The 17,410-nt window shown below is 43.5% G+C and overlaps 1 pseudogene; it reads left to right on the top strand.

The window, feature by feature from the left end:
* Positions 1 to 6,628: 6,628 nt before the first annotated feature.
* On the top strand, positions 6,629 to 13,800 carry LOC136466538 (G-type lectin S-receptor-like serine/threonine-protein kinase At4g27290; annotated as a pseudogene).
* The last annotated feature ends 3,610 nt before the right edge of the window (positions 13,801 to 17,410 follow it).

Genomic DNA, 17,410 nt, shown 5'->3' with positions numbered 1-17,410 from the left:
TTGTTTCTTGGATTTTCTTTGCAGAAGTCTTGAAATTGCCACCTAGCCATGATTCTGTGAGAGAAAGCTTCGATTACTTCTCGTTGTGTGATGTCATCTACTTGAGCTCGTAGTTCGCCAAATCGTCGATAGTAATTTCTGAGACTTTCACCTCCTTTCTGCTCAAGTCCTTTTAATTCTGCGTGGATGATTGGGTGTGTAATAATACCCGCGAATTTTTTTACAGAAAGCTCTTTGCAAGTCCTCCCAATTTCTGATTGATACTTGATTCAATTTGTCAAACCATTGAAGTGGCATGGTTTCTAGGGCCATGGGAAAGAACAAGGTCTTGATGTCATCGTCTCCTCCGGCCAATTCAATCGATTGCGAGTAAATCCTGAGCCACTGCTTTGGTTCGGTCTTGCCATCATACTTGGAGTGGTTGGATGGCTTGAACTTGTGAGGTAGTCGTATTGAAGCAAGTTTGTTTGCAAAACAGGGGAATCTATCATGCGTTCTGGCTTCTGTGTATTCTGATTCAGCGCCCCCTTCTTGCCAGCTGTTGTCTTGGTAAGAGTAGTTTTGCGTAGCTGTCCGTGTGGGTGCTTTGCTTCTGGCTTTTCTTGGTTGTTCAACTCGGTCGTTTTGACTATGATTTCTTCTACTTTCTCTATTGTGACTTCCACTTAGTACAAGTCCCTCGAAAGCAGACTTCCTTTGATTTTGATCTTCCTGCTCATGAGATGTTGACCTGTCAGGTAGTCTTGAGCGGGCCCTTCCATCATGCGTCCTTAGGACTGTTGATCGGAGAAAGTCCCGGAGCTGTTCTTGTTTTTCATTGGGATGTGAAGTCGCACTGAGTTCTTCTAGTGCTTCTCAGATCTTATCGTAGGGTGTATTCGCTGCTCGTCCTTCTTCGACCTCTCGCTCTGATTTTCTTCTATTGTACTCGGCTAGGTCTGACTCATATTTGGTCCAAGTGTCCTTTCGCTACTTAGCACGATGTTGACGTCCTTGTTTCAATTTGTTCTTTCTCTCTCTGGCTTGCCTCTGACTCTCAGTCTTAGCATCGTGCCCCTGGATAAATGGTGATATGTTGGATTCGGATTCGTCTGAAGACCTGACGTCGAGTGCTTCTAGGGGGACCAATGGTGATTGAGGACAGCGAATCATGAATACTTCTCTAGCGTGAGTTGTGCTGTCATCGTCTTTGGTTTCCGTACTGCCAGAGTTGTTGATAACTTTAGTAGAGGCTTCAAGGTCACATATCGAGTCTCCTTCTTGGTAGGGTAGAGCTGTTGTTGTCGTGTTGTCGACTAGTTGAGTGCCGCTATCCTCAGGAACGGAACCTGGCCAGTGGACGATGCAGTCTTGAGACATTATAGTTAAGACGAGACCTTCCTGGGCTCCTTTCAGTGGCATTCTAAGCACCGGATTGGTGGATCCTTTGGGCCGTGTCTGATAAGACGTTGCCATGTTGTGGAGTTCGAACGGAAGAGGACCCGACTTCTTTAAAGTACTCTGAGTGTACTCCGAGTAGTATTCTTGATAGGTTGACGTCGCATTCCGGGGCTTTGTCAGAAAAGAACTCGGTTTTCCGAAAGAACTCGGATAAGACTCCGTCTCGGAGGCAGAACCTGAGTTTGAATCGGATGCGTGAAGTCACGAAATCTGAGTTGGATTGTACATCATGAGCTACACGAATCTTCCGGCAAGCTGATCTGTTGTTGTCGCCGAAATGAAAAAGTCCTGATGATGATCTGAATTTTTGAGGAGACAACCTTGGAGCTTGCCATCGTCGCTTGCCTCGTAGATCCATGAACCAAAGATAAAGGTTGATCCCTTTGAGAAGATCATGTTGTCGAGGTCCATCGAGCTCTCGGATGCAAAGTCGCCAAAAGCCCCTACCTGGCGCGCCAGCTGTCGATGTTTGACCACCGATAGCCTGGCACGGGGGTCCCCGGGGCAGTATGTTCGGGCTTCAGCGTATGCGGAACTCGACGGTTAACGCAAGAGACAGTCGATTTATCCTAGTTCGGGCCCTCGATTTTCGATCGAGTAATAGCCCTATGTCCAGTCGGCGTTAGCCTTTGCGTTGGATTGATTGTCAAGTGTTGTGTTGTACAATTGTTCTCCGAACTCCCGATCCAAGGAGCCATGCCCTCCCTTATATAGTCAGGAGGCCAGAGTCCTAGTCAGTTTACAATGAGAGTTTCTAGTAGGATTACAGAATAATACTGCTACTAAGAGTACAGGGAAAGTATCCTAATTAGACTAGGTCTTCTCCCTTCCTTGCGGGGTATCCCGTGGGTCCCGTACCGACAGTCCATTAGCACTAAAAAGCAGCTTGGTAATAGGTAATAGCTAATAGCTGCTAACTTTTAGCAAGATGCTGTTTGGATCTACCTGCTAATAGGTGGTTGGATAGTGAGTTGAAGGTATATATGAGCTATTACCGACTTCAAACTTGCTTAATAGTTAGTAGCCCTTTAGCTAATAATTAGCAGGTTTATTAGCTAGTATGTTTTGATCCATTAGTACTAATTTTAGCTGCTAATTTTTAGTACTAATTGATCCAAACAAGCCCTTATGTGATGAGGTTTTAGGTTAAATCAGTGTTTTTGTATTTCGTTTATTCATTTTAGGGGTGCATTTGTATTGTACCCCTAAAGACATTTCACCTGTACAAATACTCCCTCAGTCTCAAAATAATTACAATTCAAGAACTAAGGAGAGAAACCAAGGTTGTACCCCTAAAGACATTTCACCTGTAGCTACAGTGTTGTTTGTTTTGTTTGGTAATAATTGTCCGATTGTTGACTAATTAGGCTCAAAACGTTCGTCTCGCAAAGTACAACCAAACTGTGCAATTAGTTTTTGATTTCGTCAATATTTAGTACTCCATGCATGTACCGTAAGTTTAATGTGACAGAAAATCTTCTTTTTGCGTAGTGCCAAATTATAGAAATTGGGAGAACTAAACAACCCCAAGCTCCATCCACCGACCGCATCGATCCACTCTCATGTCTTCTCAACGCAAGACAGGCAGGGTCGCACACTCTAGATTTTTAGAACCAATACTAGCTATTACAATAGAACCAAAAGAAACTGTACGGTAGAAGACTCAGCGTAATTAGTGCACACTCTAGATTTTTAGATATGATGAAAATGTTAGTTTTTCATTTATAAATACTTGTGGTTATTTTCTTCTCACTGTCAACCCATAAGTTATTTCTTACTTTTCCCGGTGAAGGTTCGACAGCACTGGACTCAGGGAACTGCTGAGCAGTTGATGGATCCAAGAATGGGTGATGCTCCCAGAGGAGAGGTGGGAAGATGCATTCATATAGGTCTCCGTTGCGTTCAAGATGATCCAGACGTGAGGCCTACCATGTCATACATCAGGAATACACTAGCGGCAATTCGCTCTTAGTTGTGATGGGATCACTTGTGCGATACTAATGTATATATTGTCTATCACTGGTTCACTTTGTCTATTATACATTAATGTACGAAATATGAATGCAGAGGCTATATTCCATCCCTTTATCTAAAAATAATCACCGATTCACTGATGAATGCATGCATGGCGAGTACGGGATTGCCGGTCGTGATGAGAGTTCCTAATATTATAGAAGCGGTAGTGCCAGCGTGCCTGCATTCCGCCCCGCGCCAGCCCAATGTGGCATCTGTGCCTCACTCGACCGCCCCGCGCCAGCCCAATGTGGCATATGTGCCTCACTCGACCTCACGCAGCATCTGTGTCCCCCGTCTGACCCCACGTGGTGTCTGCGCCCTGCTTGACCCCTCGCGCCCCCTCTAGCAGCAGGCGGGTGACGTTGCAACACTAAACAACCGATCTATTTTTGAAACATCCAGATACAACACTTGCAACATACATCTAAAGACAGATGAAACACTTGAAACAAGATTCTGAAACACTTGAAAAAACACATGAAAAACGCTTGAAACCATTGCAAACATACGCAACATCCAGATAAAACACTTGCAACATATGTGTAAAACATATTGAACATTCAAATAAACACACTTGTAACATACGTCTGAAAATACAGATGAAACATTGGAGAAAGACGCTTGCAACATACGTGTACAACCATTGTAACATATGCAACATCCCCGATCTACCTTTGCAATATCTATATGAAAACACTTACAACATCTGAAACACTTGAAACATACCTCCTCCGTCCAAATTATAAGTCATTCCAAGAATCTTGAAGAGTCAAAGTTTTTCAAGTTTGACCAAATCTATATAATAAGATAATAATATTTATGATACCAACTAAGTATCATTAAATTCTTCATTAGTTATATTTTCATAGTATAACTATTTGATGTCATAAATCTTTGTGTTCCCCTCTATAATTTTGGTCAAACTTGAGATGCTTTGACTCTCCGAGGTTCTTGGAATGACTCATAATTTAGAACGGATGAAGCACACTTGCAAGATATACTTTCAGCGCAACATCTCCTTGCTATTTGGGAGGATGGAGGCTCATCGGCGTTCGGGCTACGGCCCTGCAGTGTTTGTAGGTGGCGGGCTGGCGGCGGCAACTCCACGACGCGGTGGGGAGGCAATGGCCACACGACTGAGAGAGGGTAGCCGCGCCGTCCTGCAGCAGCGCCTTGTGGTCGTCCCCGAGATCCAGCAGGTCATCGAGGCCCACGCGGCGAATGCCTAGAGGAGGAAGCGGCGGATGTACCCTAGCAGAAGGAGGAGGTGGACCAGCTGGTTCGGGAGCACCAACTCCGAGATGCCGGATGCGACCGGGGCAGCGCTTGTCCGGATTTGCTAGCTTCCCTTGGCGTGTTCGTGCCTCTTGGCTTGCGGCGGTGGTGGACATTGCCTCTGGAGTAGATAGAAACGAGTGGACGAGAGGGTAGGAGCGAATGGAGAGAAGATTTTTTTAGAAACTCCCGAGCAGATGGGAGGAATAGGCTGGCGTCGCGGCCCACTAAGCAGCGTCCGGGCGGACGGACGGACGGACGCCCGCACCGCAATGTTAACGAGCGAGACGACGACCAAGGCAAAGGTGAATCTCTCCATCCGTCGGCCGCCGCCCGGTCTACCCGGCTGGCTACCCGCGCTATCCAAAGAGTCGAGTCCAGGCCAGAATCCAGGCGCGTAGGACGACTCATCCGGCCCACTCATAATTAATGGCACTAACAGAGCTATTCTGCGGTTGATAAATCGACTAAAACTAATTTATTATGAGAAAAAACTATTGTACCATACCTCGTAAGCGAAGGCTTCGTCCGTCCATAACGAATTAACGATATACGATGATTCACCGTAAGTTGCTGGCCACTGCCTGCCAAGGGCCGATGCTGTAACCTCGTTACCTCCACCACCGCACCAAGGATCGCCTCGCCCGACCCTTGGGTTCGTGCTCCGCCTAGCCTGACCCCGAGTGCGCGGGCTCCGTCTCGCCCGACGGAGACCCATACCGCCGCCAACCACTCCAGATCCAAGCGTATGAACCTGGGTCAAAGCTCTGACACCAGGGAAGAGACCGGCACGCCCCGATGTAGCCCGTGGCCATGACGGGCCATACCGGAGGATTCACATCAAGAACAGCGTCGGACATACCGATGATGTTCTGCCTAACCCCCGTATGAACACTGACAGGCGCGTCAGCTCACCACGATGTCCGCTGCGCCAGAATGGAACGCCATGACTGGCAGACGACGCATGCGTATGGCGCTAGTGACGGACAGGGCCGCGACGTGGAGCCATCCTTGTTGACATCAACAGGGTCGGCGGGCCCCGCATGATGGAGAAGAACCCAACGATCCTGGAAGCCTTCCGCTCTCTATTTCTTCTCCTTCTTCCTCCACTGTAACCCGTGTTTTTTCTTGGCCTATAAAAGGGAAAGCAGGGCGCCCCATGGAGGTGATCGACTCATCGAGATCCGATTCAAGACGAACCCATCAAACCACGAACCGATCAGAACACGACACAAGCACACGGCTGAGCAGCGATCGAGCTCTCGGCACCCGTTCATTCTTTCCACCAGAGACTTGGGACATGTCCCTCTCTCGCCCATTTGTAACCCCTACTATAAACTTTCAATACCAGTAACACGAGCAATAGCAACGAACTGGACGTAGGGACTTTCTGCCCGAACCAGTATAAATCTCGTGTACTCTAAGCACACCATCCGAGTCAGACGTGCAATATTAGAAATTTACTGGTTGGTGGTAACTCGAAACACCGACAACACTGCCCTACAATGTTCCTATGAAAGTTTAGCAACAACAACTACAACATTACTAAAACATAGGCAATGTGGAAATAACAAAAGATATAGATAAATAAAAATCTGAAATTGCTAGCCTAAGTCACCTCCAACCTAGGAAGCTCATGCCGGAAGAGATGGTTCAGGTACCTTTAGAAAGATAACAAAAAACAATTCCTTACAAGTCAAAAGTCATTATAAAAGATCCTACTTTCTTGATCACTGATCACCATTGGAGAAAAAATAACTTGATATGTAGGGTGGATCAAGTTTATTTTTTTAGACCTCGTATCCGTTGGTGAGAAATACCGTAACTGTACACGCAGATGTTAGATTTTTTGTGATAATGCCCCCTTTGTACCCGCATTGAGGTTGAGGACCGGCCGACAGCCTTCTCAGTGGATGTGCAGCGCTGCGGGACCTCTCCACCTGCGGCGCCCACAGCGACGACGACGACGGGGCCGCCGCCTTCGAGCTCAACCGCTGGCGCTTCCTCCTCCCGTGCCCTGCACGCGCCACGCCTTGGCCACTGCCACCTACGCCGAGGTCTCGTCGTCACCGTCCCCAAGGGCGCCAGCCCCGACGACGGCCACGGCGACGGCGATGGCGATGGGGCCATTGTCCTCGGTTGCATTACCATCTGAAACATCTTCATTTCAGGGAGTTGGCCAAGATTATGCTACCCAGTTCCGTAAGCGGTAGTTTAATTTAGTACATTGCATTGTATATCAGTAGAGATCTGATGCAATAAACTGGATTGCTGCACCTTTTGGTTGTTGTAAACTATTTCCTTGTGTTTAGCGTCAGAATACTGCCTTGCTTTTCTACTTTGGGATCTTTGAAATCTTTTGGCTCTTTGTCTAACCTGAATGACTCAAGCAGTCAAGCACTCAAGCTACATTTTTCTGCAGTGATGAAAACCAGAAAAGTTCATCAGTTGTTCTTTATGAAGATGCATCAGAGAGACTACTGCTGTGCCGTGGGGTGCCAGACTGCCAGCAGATGTTCCATGCATGTTAGTACATTGATATGCACAGAGGGATTTGAACTTAGGCCCCGTTCGTTTCGCAAGGAATGGCTCCCAGGAAAAATTCCGGCCGGAATTGCAAGTTAATTTATACAAGCTACAAGCTTTCATTGGCTGGAATGATTCCCGGCGTCATTCACCCCTAACCGAACGAGCCTTGCTCTCACCAGGTAGAATAACAGCTTTCTTCAGGATTTTTTTTTTCCAGAAACTATGAGTTGCAGTCTACAAAAAAGGTAATCACAATGTTTTTTCCCTCTTGTATTTAAGTGTAAATAAGTATATAAGTGAGCTGCTACCTGCTACTGTTGCATATTTGGTTTGCAAATATATATCTACCCATTTTACAAATAGCGTGTATCTTACTACCTACTACTATACTAACAAAAAAGAAAAGAAAGGCATTCTTCAGATTCTGATTCAGCTATTTCTTTTACAAATAGCGTGTATACTGTATAATCTAGGTACGTTATCATCATTCCTCAAAGTTCAGCCCTCTGGTTTTGGCATTTATTGAACTTGGACAGTTCGCTTGGGGCTAGTTTTGAAATCTGTGTTGCTTCTTTCTTTCATCCTTTGTGCTAAGTTACTGCATATTTCTTTTACTTTGTCTGAACACATGGCAAATTTATTGAATATGATTCATAGATGTTCGATTCAAACTGGGATCTATGTTAAGAACTGAAGTCCAAAGACATTTTAAATGTTACAACCAGGGTTTCTATCGGTACTGGATGCCGGAACTGAAAGAACTAATATGAGAACTTTCAAAGGCTGAGTCAGAGACAGGATCAAAATTGAAAGGCATTCAGAACCTGGTTCAGCTATTTGTTGAGTATCACACTGAGTGGAGGCAGTTGGTTTCTGTTGTTGCTGGTAACACTTCATGCGATATTGTTTTTTTTTTCCTTCTTGTACTGTAGTTTATCACAACAGTTTTAGTTTACCATAGGTTAGCAATATTCCTAATGTTCTATGATATTTCCTCCTCCTAATTGCTCTCTATTATTTGGCACAAAAAAACAGGACAGTTAGGACTGTCGGTGGTGGCATACAAGGAACCAGTGAAAAATTCTACCCCAGGTTCATTCGAGGGCAAAAGGGACATTTCATCCTCCCGTTAGGAGCTGTTATATGCAAATATGACATTAGTGGTCCATACGCTCCGAAAAAATAAATTGATGGTCCACACGGCATATGAAGTTTTTTAGTGGTGACCAAAGAACTTGCCCTTTTAATGGGGCGATCCAATATAACATTTGACATGAATTATAGAATATATAAATATTGTAACAAAATTGTACCAAAAGTAAGTTTAACATTAGCAGTGGATAACATTATAATCAACCCAATTACTAAATATGGATTACAGTGGAGATAAAGTACTTTTTGCAATAATTGAAGTAAAAAAAACATTAACACGGGGTGTTCCTAGAAACAAACATTAACATGGGAGAAAATAGTGTTTCCAGGGCAGGTCCTCCTATGCAGCCATCCCTGAAAATAAATGGATTTCCAGGGATGATCCGGGCCTCAATTCAAACCAGCTTGGAAAAAAATCTAGATGCTTCTGAAAAATCATCTGTGTAGAATTTCCTGGGTTCCAGGTAAATACGGTGTTGACTTTTCAACTAGCAAGCCGTATACGGTATACCAGACCACAGGCTAGTTCAAATATGCTGTCTATCTTCTGGGCTTCCAAGTCACGAAATATCCTAACTACTACTACTACTATTCTTTTAGTCATTCTTGCTTTCAATTTTGGTATCAAGCCATGCATGCTTTGGCAGGACTGCAGTATACACTAATACCAGCTTTATTTGCAGTGGAATTATTTTCAACTAAAGCTCTATGGTGTGAAATGTGTAACAGTCATCGGACATTGTAAGCTTTCTACCTTTCCTTGCAATTACTGTGTGTGTTCCCACCGACGACGACCTTATTAGCTAGGAATAGGATGGGTTGATCCAGATGATGTTAACACAATATACGGCCGAGAAGTACATAGGACGACTCATCAGAGGTCATCATCAAATCCTATCCAAATAACTCCTTGGTTTAATTGGTTTCACTTGACTTTGGGGCACTTTTGAATTCCAAGAGAACTAGTGGATGCTAAAATTCATCCAGTCGATTCAAAAAAATGATGGAAATATCTTTTCTTTTAATACAGACGTCACATATCTTTTTAATATTAATACAGACCACACAGTTTTTGAAGCAATTGATGATAACAGTATATTGTAAGAGTAATTGATGGTCAAAGCATATTTGTTTCTAAAGAAAGACTACACAAATATCCTACGGAGGCTTCCATTTAAATTTCACAAGAGGTGAAGGACATTTATGATGATTTTTCCTATTTTTTCGTACTAATATAAGTACAAAGCGTGGGACTGCAGGATCTATGCTACGCTCGCCATTTCATCAGTGCTTCCATTTGAGTTCCAGGCCGGCCTGCGTAGCTGACGGCTCGAGGACGATGCTCAAGGCCGTGCTCCTCGTTTCAGTGCTGCTGCTCGCTGCTGCTTCTCTGCCTCGGGCGCAGTCACAAAGTACACCTCTCTCTCTCTCCAAAAGTACACAATTAATCCTATGTAGAGTCATTGTTCGCGCATGGAATGGTTTGGTTAATGCTTCCTAATAATTCCTTTGAAATTCATGTGGAATAGTGGGCAATCTAAAGGAATTTTGGAGGAAACTAAACATGAGCTAACTTCATTGTTTTGTTTCATTTTTTCCCTGCAATGTTTCCAAAGGCATCTTTCTAAATTTTCTTTGTTTTGAAATCCTATAGGATTTGTCATCCCGACGTTTTTTTTCTGTTCCTGTGTATTGTACATCTTTTGTTCCAAAGGGGGCCCAAATTTAAAGGTGTTCTAGTCCTCTTCGAGTGCAGTTTGTGCTCCATGGTTAATTATTGGATTTGTCTGAGTGTGGTCCATCGTGCAATAATCTGTAGTACAAACCTTTGCCTGCTTGCTATGGCACTGATGACGTGACATGTTGTTCATGGTATGATAGATCAGTGTTCGCTGCAGCTTGCTGCTAATACAGTAACCACAGAGAGCAAATTGCAGCCACAGCTTGTAGCAGCTGCTGCATCAATGGCAGCCGAACAGGACAATAATGGTACTTTAACATCATGCCAATTGGTCTTGGTCCAGTGTAGTATAAATTGTGCAAGATACCTAAAACTTTTTTTGTTTTTCTGGTTCGTTCTCCCTTTATTTATGTTTTTCTTTGGGTGAGAGAAAGAAATAGTAGCTAGAAACAATATGGCAACCATATATATCTTCCATGCATATACCTTTTTTTAAGCATCTTCCATGCATATACCTGGTTCTCTTTTTTCTTGACGTATTCTCACAGTTTTCATCTTGAAATATCTTGTTCCAGATGGCTCGCTGGCCATAGGGCAGTCTTTGCAAGTTGGGCAAACACTAGTTTCAGCACAAGGTATTTTTGTGTTGGGTTTCTTCACAATTGGGGCCAACACATATCTAGGAATATGGTACAATTACATAAAGCCTCAAACAATCGTCTGGGTGGCAAACCGTGACAGCCCAATAAAGGGAGGCAATGTAAGCCTTACCCTCAGCCAAAGCTCTCTTGACCTTGTGGATACAAGGAGAGTATCCCTGTGGTCAAGTGGCACACTCAACACCAATAGTCCACAGGCCTTCCTTCTCGACACTGGTAACCTTATCATCAACGACACCACCATGTCTAGGAGTACTACTCCAAGTCAACCACTATGGCAAAGCTTTGATCATCCCTGCGACACATGGTTGTCTGGCATGAGAATCGGGTACGACACGTCGGTGGCGAATAATGGCTTGTTGCAGCTCAAATCATGGAAGAGCGAATCGGACCCGTCTTCTGGGGACTACACCATCAGCATGGATCCGAGCCGACTGCCTGGGCTGGTCTTGCGCAAGGGCGATGAGTTGCAGTACAGGACTGGCCCATGGAGTGGCAAAGGCTTCAATGGCCAGCCATATCTCAAGTCGACGAACGACGTGATGTTCAACATGAGTGTCCGCGAAGGCAGTGCATATTACTGGTTCACAGCCTTAAACACATCAGTCCAGTGGCGAACTGTCCTGATGCCAGATGGCATTGCCAATCGCTCGTACAGCAGCAGCCCTGACAACGAGTGGGTGGACTTCTGGCATTGGCCTCAGTCTACATGTGATTCCTACGCGTTCTGCGGTCCGAACGCGGCTTGCTACAATGCTGACTGCAAATGTCTACCGGAGTTTGTCTATACGTCGCCGAACGATTGGATCCGGAGGAACTTCACCCGTGGCTGCAAGAGAAGTGCATCGTTTTCTTGCTCCTCGGCTAATGGGTTTCAGAAGTTGACACTTGTCAAGGTGCCTGACACAATGAACGCCACCTTGGTTCAGGTCAAGAGCTTGGATGAGTGCAAGGAGTTGTGCTTAGGGAATTGCTCATGCAATGCTTATACCGTGCTTGGAGAGAGTGACTGTGTTGTCTGGTCAGGTGATTTGGTCGATACTGTTCAACTTGCCGATGGGATCAATGATTTCTACACTCGGACTTCCCATAATGATGATCCGTCTCGCTCAGGTATGTTTCGATCATTATTCCTATCAATACAAGAGTTTATTTAGTACTTTATTGTACTAAATATGGATCCCTATTCTTTTTACAGCTAGACAAACTGCTATCATTGCTTCTGTCTCTGTTGTTGGAGGGCTGCTGCTTATTTCTGCATTGCTAGTATTTTGTTATCGGCGAAGCCAACGAAAGCATTTACCGCTAGCACTTGGTACGTACGGTTAATATTTTATTATTCATGATTTTTATGTATGATCAGGATTATATATATCATTTCATTCGTGAAAAAACTTGTGCAATCAGAATTGTTTGTAACAGAACATTAGCATGCACCAGGGTCTAAGCTTACAGCCAACCGTGATTGGAGTTTAGATCTGGATGCTATCAGAGTCGCCACCAACAATTTGGCTGAACGAAATAGTATCATCTCTACCCAATCTAAGACCATCTACAAGGTACTTAGTTTTCCTTTTGGAGTTTTGGTTGTGAGTCTGCTAAATTAGTATATATGAAGAACTTGTCATCCTTGGCATTGCTCAGGGAACACTACCAAATGTTGGTGATTTGGCAATCAAAAGAACAAACACAGAGGCGGGAGTTGAGGAGCTAAAAAATGAGGTGAAAATTCTTGCGAGGCTTAACCATCCGAACATCATAAGGATGATGGGATCCTGCATAGGGAATAACAACAACCTAATATGCTATGAATATATGCCTGGTGGTAGCCTTGATGCAGTTCTTTTCGGTATGTTTTTTCTTGTAATATAAGTGGTTGCAGACATAATTATCATAAGAATAGTGCCATTTGTATAAGATGCATGTTGGTCTTACTAGCCATGAATCTGAGGTGTGTGCAGCTGAAGATGAAAACTGCGGAGTGCTCGACTGGCCTTCACGTCTTCGCATCTTGCAAGGGATTTGTGAAGGATTGCTATATCTGCATGAGCATTGCAGAATCATTCATCGTGATATAGACCCTAGTAATATCCTACTTAGCGATGACTTGATCCCCAAAATTTCAGACTTTGGTCTTGCAACTCTGCTTGATCAAGGCCAGTCTGAAGGGAAGGCGGAGAGCTTCGAGGGAACACGGTGAGTTCATTTTGCAGCCATTGCACTTGCCTTTACTGCTTAGTTCCATGTGTTTAACCCATTCAAAAAAAAAAGTTCCATGTGTTTCTTGTGACTTGTGATGAGCAGAACCGATCACTGGCAGTGTGCTTACTGATTAATTAATGGTATGGTACTATCAGTGCATACAGCGCTCCTGAGTTGTTCCACCGCAAATCGTACTCGGCGAAGTCCGATGTGTACAGCTTTGGTGTAGTACTTCTGGAGATTGTAACAGGCTGCAAAGCGACATCATTTCGTAGAGAAGATGCTGATGACCTCCCTACATATGTAAGTAAAAATGTTACTCTACCTTGTCTCCAGCAAAGATATAGCCTGCCTGCTGGTATCTATCTAATTATCAGTAGGGAAAAAAATGGTCTCTATCAACAATACTAGCTATTACAATAGAACCAAAAGAAACTGTATGGTAGAAGACACAGCGTAATTAGTGCACACTCTAGATTTTTAGATATGATGAAAATGTCAGTTTTTCATTTATAAATACTAGTGGTTATTTTCTTCTCACTGTCAACCCATAAGTTATTTCTTACTTTTTTCGGTGAAGGTTCGACAGCACTGGACTCAGGGAACTGCTGAGCAGTTGAAGGATCCAAGAATGGGTGATGCTCCCAGAGGAGAGGTGGGAAGATGCATTCATATAGGCCTCCGTTGCGTTCAAGATGATCCAGACGTGAGGCCTACCATGTCATACATCAGGAACACACTGGCGGCAATTCGCCCTTAGTTGTAATGGGGTCAAGTGCTTGTGCGATACCAATGTACATATATTATCTATTGTTATTATCACTGATTCACTTTGGCTATTATATACATTCATGTATGAAATATGAATGCAAAGGCTGGATTTAATCCCTTTATCAAAAAAATAATCACCGGTTCACTGATGGATATAGTGTAATATTACATCTGAAACGAACCTACTTGAACTGGGTTTTGCCATTGGTTAAAGGGCGCGTATGGATCATCGGACTAGAATTTAGGACTACTAGAATTTAGTCCATCATGAGGTAAACTTGGCCAACGATGTCATCCTGAACTATAATCTTGGTTTTGAGTCTTGTCTAGTCTAGGTCTAAATAGGGACCCATTCTATACGCTGATGTTGTGCATTAGATGTGGACCCAACATGTTGGGGTCTATCTCTCTTTATTTCTCATCTTTGACACATGAGACCTATATATCAGTTCGTGGATCACGATGGTACTGACGGTAAGTTTAGGGCCATGCGGTGAATTTTACTCCTCCAAAATGTTAAAATATAGGTATATTCCACATGTCGTGTCCACATCAAATGCACAGTAAGCATACTACATTAAGCGTGAATTAGAATGACACTAACGACCAAGCTTAGGGACCGCGGTGGCAATCACCTTGGAAGTTCATGGACTAAGATGACACCATTGCCTAAGTTTAGGGACCTACATATATCACTTTGGAGGTTTGGGATGACACCGCCTGCCAAGTTTAGAGACCGATGGTGAATTTTACTCCTTTCAATTATGATCAATTGGTTGCTCGTCTCGAGTCCCTTCTCATCATATCGTCATCATCATCCTAGATTCATAGCTAGATCCACAGTCTATCTATCTGGTCAATCGGCAAGACCGCCTCTGTCCCATGCATACAAAAGCATTCAGCTGACCTGGCCGGTCGGCGGTCGCGATGAAAAATTTCTGAGATTCCAGAACTGTGTACACACGTTAACTAGCTGTCTGACGAGGCGACCACCAAATGTGTTTTACGGCCACGACGACGATGACGATACGACAAATAATCACCGTAGTAAGTTGCTGACCAGTGACCACTGCCAAGGGCCGACGATGCTGTAACCTCCAATCCACCACCAAGGATCGATCGCCATACTCGTTCCGTTTTTTTTACTGTTTTGACTTTTCTAGATACCAGACGAGGTGCTAACTCTACAATCAATATCACTTACTTTCTAGATATCTACTAGGTGAGGTCGTCCTAACTCTTTTGCCAATATCACTTTCAATAATACCCTGTAACCAATTCCGATTTTAACATGATTTCGCTTTCAGTGTCTCCTCTTCTGATATAAATATATAAAAGCTTCACATGACATAGGCATGTGCCTCATTTTTCTATACGAGTCGCTCGGCTACATTGAATGATGCCGGTGTCGCCATAATAATAGAAAAGAAAAGAAATAATAGCACACCCGTGATCGAGCAATAGATATTATATCATAGGCCGCTCGATAGCAGCTGGTGGGTGTAAGCGGTGGTTAGATGATTTCTAGATGTTAGATATATTTCCTAAGCAATAGATATTATATCAATCTCAATCCAGACGCACGCATCACATATGATTAGATGATTTCTAGATGTTAGATATATTTCCTAGAGAATATCCCACCCTGCTAGTTCATCGTAACTGATACGCCACCCCCAATCCATGCTGGATTTGGATGGGTTGAGTGTCGACAAACAAAGCTTAAGGTGGAATAGGAATACTTTAAAAAAAATCATTTTTCACTCTTTTAATTACAATAGCATAAACAATAAAGAAACTAAAGTAAAACTAAAGATAGGTGCACTTGCCTTGTGCATACATAGAATTGTGTTATAAGGGTATTCAGAGTCTGTTTGGGTCTATTAGCACTAAAAAGCAGCTAGGTAATAGGTAATAGCTAATAGCTGCTAACTTTTAGCAAGAGGCTGTTTGGATCTACCTGCTAACAGGTGGTTGGATAGTGAGTTGAAGGTATATATGACCTATTACCGACTTCAAACTTGCTTAATAGTTAGTAGCCCTTTAGCTAATAATTAGCAGGTTTATTAACTAGTCTGTTTTGATCCATTAGTACTAATTTTAGCTGCTAAATTTTAGTGATAATTGCCCTTATGTGATGAGGTTTTAGGTTAAACAGTGTTTTTGTATTTTGTTTATTCATTTTAGGGGTGCATTTGTATTGTACCCCTAAAGACATTTCACCTGTACAAATACTCCCTCCGTCTCAAAATAATTGCGATTCAAGAACTAAGGAGAGAAACCAAGGTGGTTGGCTAATTACAAAAATGCTCCTATATCTAACATGGCAGGTTTTTTTTTTCCAATCCGAAAGCACACAAACGCACAAGCCTTTCTTCTAGGGTAGCTGTGCGTGCTGGTGATTTGAGTGGGTCCCGTATAGCCCTGTATCATACGCTGGTACCTATACGAGCGTTTATTTTAGGACAAATTTTGAATCATTGAAGTGCAATTATTTTGGAACTGATGGAGTACATTTGTTTTATTTATTGAAACCAAACAGTAGGCTCTAACATTTCACTAATCCGTACTGCTTGCCCGTCCGGGTCAAAAAAGCCAAAGAAGAAGAAGACAGGGGAAAAGCCGGCTGGCTGCCTGTGGGTCGTTAAACTCCCGCGAAATCCCAGTCCGAACCCACTCAGGCTCAGGCGGTCAACATCCACTGTCCGATCGAGATTTGATGTGTTTTTTATTGCTAAATTCGACAGAGCAAAGCAAGCACAAATCCATCCACCGACCGAATTCGACAGAGCAAAGCAACGCCTCGTTTAGTTCCGCCGAATTGGCGTCAGCGGCACTGTAGCTACAGTGTCGTTTTGTTTTTATTTGGTAATAATTGTCCAATTATTGATTAATTAGGCTCAAAATGTTCGTCTCGCAAAGTACAACCAAACTGTGCAATTAATTTTTGATTTCGTCAACATTTAGTACTCCATGCATGTACCGCAAGTTTGATGTGACGGAGAATCTTCTTTTTTATAGTGCCAAATTCTGAAAATTGGGGAACCCCCCATGCACAAATCCATCCACCGACCGCATCGATCCACTCTCATGTCTTCTCAACGCAAGACAGGCAGGGTCGCACACTCTAGATTTTTAGAACCAATACTAGCTATTACAATAGAACCAAAAGAAACTGTACGGTAGAAGACTCAGCGTAATTAGTGCACACTCTAGATTTTTAGATATGATGAAAATGTTAGTTTTTCATTTATAAATACTTGTGGTTATTTTCTTCTCACTGTCAACCCATAAGTTATTTCTTACTTTTCCCGGTGAAGGTTCGACAGCACTGGACTCAGGGAACTGCTGAGCAGTTGATGGATCCAAGAATGGGTGATGCTCCCAGAGGAGAGGTGGGAAGATGCATTCATATAGGTCTCCGTTGCGTTCAAGATGATCCAGACGTGAGGCCTACCATGTCATACATCAGGAACACACTAGCGGCAATTCGCTCTTAGTTGTGATGGGATCACTTGTGCGATACTAATGTATATATTGTCTATCACTGGTTCACTTTGTCTATTATACATTAATGTACGAAATATGAATGCAGAGGCTATATTTCATCCCTTTATCTAAAAATAATCACCGATTCACTGATGAATGCATGCATGGCGAGTACGGGATTGCCGGTCGTGATGAG

The sequence above is a fragment of the Miscanthus floridulus genome, chromosome 7 (genome assembly GCF_019320115.1).
Source record: "Miscanthus floridulus cultivar M001 chromosome 7, ASM1932011v1, whole genome shotgun sequence".
In the NCBI taxonomy this organism is placed as follows: Eukaryota; Viridiplantae; Streptophyta; class Magnoliopsida; order Poales; family Poaceae; genus Miscanthus; species Miscanthus floridulus.
This window is presented reverse-complemented; position numbering and strand designations above follow the sequence as displayed.